Below are 6,683 nucleotides of genomic sequence, written 5' to 3' on the forward strand. Positions count from 1 at the left end.
AAGAATCAACATGTTCATCCGACACAACCAACCTTTATAAATTGTGAAAATACGGGTATACACCCAATATTAGGTCGAGTATTGACAAAACAAGGGTCAAAGTAGACCACTCGGTCGAGTGTAGGAAGCCACTCGGCCGAGTAGGCAGCCACTCGGTCGAGTACATGGTGCACTAGGTCGAGTGTCAATTGGGCATGAGGTTTTCATTCTCAAACTCGTTTCCAAGCTTTCCTATTTCATCACTCAATTAGGCACTACAACAAGGTCAGGATGTACATCGCGGGTGTTCCACCTGATGATTGGGAGGGAACTTTACAAACAACATCTATACTACCGCTCATAGGCCAAAATTTCACCCTACTACTTTCACACTCCATGCAAACACACTTAGCTTAAGCGGCCATACTACATAACATAAGAAATCAGGATACCTTAATGACACAATTGAGCCCACATGCTTTACATATCACATTTTCACTCTCATAACCGCGAAAACCAAGCTTGATAATACTAAGTCCACCATCAAATATCTCAATTATTAAAATTCAAACTCATCCCTCGTATGTCACGGCCGTCAACGCGACCTCTCACAAGGGTTCCCTTAAAACTTGTAACAATTCCTTATCGAAGGTTAGATTACAAAACTTGCAAAACCTCCAACTTATCTCTCGTTCTAGTATTCCCTCTCATTTTCCGGTTTCATAAACCTTTGTCACTATTTATTCGATCCATACCATTCCTCAAGTCAAATCTCACACCCTCCGAAACGTTTATCAACTTGTGTCCTCACTCTCTTTTCACTCTTGGTACCTCAGTATTCTTTCATCATTCTATAAATCTTAACTCAAACCTATGCTATCCCAAGATACCCGAGTCATACTCAATAAGGTCACTCTCACTTATCCTTTAAATTTCGTTCCCTAACTATGAGTCCGAACAACCGCTAAATATCCAACCTTGGTCGCACTCCACCCATTATTTATAGATGTTCTCTCATGATCAACTCACTAAACTCAAAACTTTTCATAGGCTAGTATACCTTCCAGGGGTTCCCAAATTCTTAAACTCGATGACTATATCCAATTTCACACATCTCGTCGAAGACACATGCCTAAGGGTTAGGGTGAGAAAATCATTCTATTAGGCTCACACACAAACTCTATGCTCGGAGATCCCCGTAATCACCAAAGGTACCATCGGCTCCTGGCGAACTTCCCTTGCTTGGTTGCTCCTCGCGTTGCTTAATGACTTCAGCGCGCCCCATAATTCATTTCACATGCAACTTCCGGGTAGGGGTGATGAGAATTACAACAAACTGGAACAGATACGGAAGTGGTAGGAAATCAAATAAATTGGAATGGATAGAAAACTTCCCAATGCTTAAATTGGTGACCAACACTTTAAAATAAACCCTTGACACGGGTTTGTCATTGAGATGATGTTTACTTAGCCCGAAGAATGGAATTAAAGAAATTACGGAATGGCTTCCTTTGTATTTTAAACAAACCACAAACTTGTTTCAATAGTACACTTGAAATATGATGAGTCTTGTAAAGATGCAAATTCAAAAATCAACTCTAGCAATCTTACCAACTTTGTAAAATCTTCTTCCCTATTATGCAATTTTTTTTTTACTCAACTTGACTAAAATGTGAATTACTATATTAAAACTCTAACATAATGATGATTTGTTTCAAATTTCTTGAAAATTTTAATACGGAATGAGCCGGCATAAGATGGCACACGTCGCTATAAGCCAAGATCACAGTATTAAGAGCCAATTAAGACAAGAATCTAACTTGGTAAAAGTCAAAATCCGGGTAGGTATACAACTCATTTTTGAAACATTTAAGACGGAAAAATCTCTCATTATTTCACAAGATGTTATAGTCAAAGTTTATGTATACTTGTCACAACCTTTTTGGAAAGTTTGTCACCCCTTTAGGGTGGAAAAATTCAAATCATTTTATGATATTCTCCCAATAAAATTATAGTCTCAAAATACTATTAAACCATGTTTAAGATGAAATCAAAAATTGTTCATATTCTCACTTAGTTCAAAATTTTTGGGCCAAATCGGGGATGAAATCTTCATTTTTAAGACGATGTAGCACACTACTAGTGAAGATAGTAGTCTTGTAAAATGATTAAACCAAGTTTCACTTATGAAAGATCAAAATCTTGAAGATTAAGATAAACTTTTGAGATGAAATTTTCACGTACAAGATAAAATTAAACATTATTAATAAATATAAAGCCTTTGTTATCCAATTAGACCCAACAACGAACACAAAAAACTAACTATTGACTCAAGAATACAAGTTTTTAAGCTCGTCTAAGATGGACAAAATTTCAACGTAAAAAAAATCTTGATAAAATTTGAACAAATCTGTGTAAATCTACCCAAATCAAGTTTGAGAAAAATAAAGAAGGTCAACACTCTTACGCGCTCAAAGTTGAGAAGACGGATGAAGAAAAGTGGAGTAACAAAGTGTAATCCAAGCAACAAATTACCAACATGGAGTTGAAATTATTTTAAGATAAACCGATGTCGAAGTTACGAGGTCCGAGGTAGAAACGAAGAAGGTAAGATAGAGAAAAGCAAAAACTTTCACGAGTTTCTCAGCTTATCAGACCCACTCGATTGAGTACTGAGGGAACTCGGTCGAGTGCTGCTCTACTCGGTCGAGTGACAAATTTTCCAGAAGTTTTCCCGTTTCTGTAACTTGCTCACTCAGTCGAGTGACGTCCCCACTTGGTCGAGTACTGCCCTACTCGGTCGAGTGTGGCCTCGTACTCACTCAGTGATCCTTTACGGCTTTTAATTCTCGATTAAATTGAACTATGATATTCCCTACATCACAAGGAAAGGCTCGGGAATCCACCAACCCTCGGTGACCCATCCCGAGTTTGCTCATACAACATCATACTCACAATCTTAACACATTACCTCCATACTCATAACTAATCTACTAACAATCATCAACATTCACGCCTTAATGATAGCACTAACAAGTTTAAACACGCATATGATTTATCTACATGCCAAGATTTGGGACTAACGTCTCTTATACCAACACACACCCATTGCTTCTAAAACATGTTATACACATTAGCCTACACATCCATCTTTCACATATTATCATTTACCACATAAACCTCTATATCATACGAGAACTCAACAAAATCGTAACACATATATAATCATTCAACATATCACGTCACGTTTCCCGACTCGTAACCACCCACATGGTGACCAACCGAAATAATATGATCTAGTTTTGAGATGAGGGATCATACTCACCCAAAACCGACCTCTTATTGAACTCAAGTCGGGTTTATTTTCTTAGAAACACCTAGGTTCATTTTGGTTAACTGGTTTAGATTCCAAAATCGTCGCTCTGATACCACTTTGTAACACCACAATTATCCGGCCAAGATAACTGAAGGCATTACCATCTCGGTTTCCCGAGGTAGTGTCTCAAAACTCCAATCAAAGAACATTTTATAAATAAAAGGTTTAATGAATTACATAAATGAAAACAAATGAATAAAAGTACAACTCATGACAACTATACTCTTTTAACCAACTATACTCGTCTCGTGACTCATCAAGCTCGTCCCATCTCCCGCGTGCTATCCAAAACAACCTGTACTTAATCTGCTCCCCATATGATCGAAAATATCATATGGATCGACACAGGCCACCCCGGAAATAGGTGACAATTACACAGACACACAATACGTCAGTTTCAATATAAATAAAGTGTGACACGACTCAAAGTGTGTGAGTATGTAACATGACTATGATATGAATGGGACACTATTATATGATCACCATACCGATATCGGGACACGCCCAGACATACACACAACCACCTGTGTCAGGAACACGTCCACGACACCACAAATCACACAAGGTACTCCGAACATGTCGGTGGTACCGGGCCCGAGAGCGAATCGGATCCCCTGCCAGACGTCGTGTCTCAACCACACGAGTCCCTCCAAACTCAAGCCATTAATGTGCACATCCCTCTTGGAGTGGGAAGCTCCAAGAGGCAACTCAAGCGGAAGATGGTCTCTCAACCGCCTTCCGTCTCCACAACAACCACCATATCATCACTAACCTTTAATACACAAGATAATTATAACAAATGCAAGAAAACACTTTATATGCCAAATACCGACTCATCACATCGTCTTAACCATCATTATATTGTGATACAAAAATAACCATCATGCTTATCCCCTTTATGACATAATTAGCGATTAAACATGTTATAATGCATTTACTCTAATTATGTGAGATTAATTACAACATTAACCATAAAACATATAACAACCACAATATTGAAACCGAGTAGGATTAACCTACCTCTTAGCATAATCCATAAGCTAGTCGAAATCACCAAGTATCCATCTTATAAAACTGTCTCATCCCACATAAATCACATATTAACTATCACAAATCTCCCTATACTATAATACAACACAAAAACCTTTATTATTACCCACTAATTACCCATGTATTAACAATAATTATTAATTAATCAACACAATTAAAAACCCCCAAAAATTAGGAGTCATAAGACTAGAAAAACGGGTAGATCTCAACTTAAAAGGTGAAAGGATGAAGTAGAAGGTGAGAAATCCTCTAATCCAAGCTTGAATCCCTTATTATGGTGTGTGTGAGGGTTTTATAGAGAAGGGAGGGAGTTTGGAGAGATAAGGTGTAATACCCGTCCTTTTAGGGACCCGTTGACTGACCTTAGACACTAGTCTAGACCTTTGGCAGCCTTACGAGTTTAGCCTTACGACATAATAACCCTTTGAGTTTAGGAGGCTCGATCTAGCGGAGACACTCGATCGAGTAGCTTAGTCACTCGATCGAGTAGAGGCCACTCGATCGAGTAAGTTACAAACTCGATCGAGGAACTGGAATTCAGCGGTAAAATATAAATCGTGGAATCGTGAAACCAAAATAATTTCATTTCACTTCTCTTAAACCTAACTGTCGTCACATCTATCTCCTTCACCCATATTCATCCTGTTGGAGCCTTTAAGAGTTGAGAGACCATTGGGATGGGAGGCATGAGTTGGGTAGCGGTCTTGTCGCCGAAATGCTATGTATAGGTATGTCATCATCATCATCTTCCTTAGTTCTGTTTATGGTTTTGGTAGTACTAATAGATTGTCATACTGTTTGTATAGGTGGTTATGGTGGTTGCTGGTCGACTTATGGTCATATGCGATATTGCTGCAGATTACTAAAGGTAGGTTTTCCTACTCAGTATTGTTGGTTGTTTGGTATGTTGTTTGTAGTGTCTGATTGTATTGGTATTATGATTGGTAGTGTGGATTGATTGTAGTTGGTGGTTATGTGTTTGTCTCTGGTTCACGAGGTGCATCCTCGGCTGAGTGGAGTCACTTGCGGGAGTGGCTTCACGCCCTTGATTCGCCCCTTATGGTTCCCGTCACAAGGGGGATGTTAACATTAAAGAACTTGGGTTTTCGCTCGGTGTTGATGAGCAAGGATTAGGTGGGAATGGCTATGGTCCCCAACTGGCAGCGAGGATTACTGGTTGCGCCCGTAATCTGGCAGGACTTGACCTTTGGGCAGTCATAGGAGTGTTGGCGATTGGAGTAGTTGTTGGATGTATGTTTGTTGTATCTAGCTTCTGTGTATTCCTTCGGTTACTGACCTTGTGTGGTGTTGTCCATGTTTTATTCTTGTGTTGTGTCTGTCGTGATCCATTATGCTGAGTAGCCAGTCTTAGCAGGTTGGTCTATGGAGCTTAGCTGGGTGCGTTGGAAGGACGATTCTACCATGAGTCATGGCAGAGATAGTTTCACGTAGTTGATAGTTGTCACGAGTTGTATCTTTTATTTTTTTCGATAACTTGTAAATAACTTAATTGTTCTTTTATTGACGTTTGATATTTACTATTCCTCGGGCAACCGAGATGGTATCACCCTCATCTGTTGGGAAAGTTCTTGTTAATCCTCCTTGGTAGATGGGGGTGTTACATAAGGAAGAAGATAGAATGAATGAGGATAAGGGGATAAGATTTCCTTATCCGGTATTCTGATTCAGCACCACTCGGTCGAGTGTCGAGTCCACTCGGTCGAGTGTCACTCACTCGGTCGAGTGTCACTGATGATAGTTTAAATGTATGTAATGTCGTATTTCCTATCACCAACAATATTTATAACCCAATTTAGTAGTATAAATCGGGGTCGAACCACAAGGATGGAGGGGTTTCTACTTAGTTTAAATGCGAGTCTAGTCGGGAAAACGAAAGAAGTTGATTCAAACTTAAACTACTAGATTTAAACTAAAGCAAGCGATTGAGATGAAGTGTATACGATTGATTTAAAGACTAGGGCTTTTGGGTTCATCTAAACGGGTTAAGGATAAACATAGTGATTTAATGGGACAATGGTAAGGGTTATCCTAGGTAGAACAATCAATGTCTTTACTTTCCTAAAGGTGACCCCTAACTTTCATTAAGCATCAACACTTTTCATAAACATACAACAAGACACCCTTCATAAACTTTTATTCATAGGGGAATTAAGCAATAATGAAGAAAGGAATGTGCTTTCACTCACACAATTCATTAAACACCTTGTGTGCATGGATAAGAAAGATAAACAACTAACCAAAGACCCAAATGATAATC

Source organism: Silene latifolia, chromosome 10, assembly GCF_048544455.1.
Source record: "Silene latifolia isolate original U9 population chromosome 10, ASM4854445v1, whole genome shotgun sequence".
Taxonomy (NCBI): Eukaryota; Viridiplantae; Streptophyta; class Magnoliopsida; order Caryophyllales; family Caryophyllaceae; genus Silene; species Silene latifolia.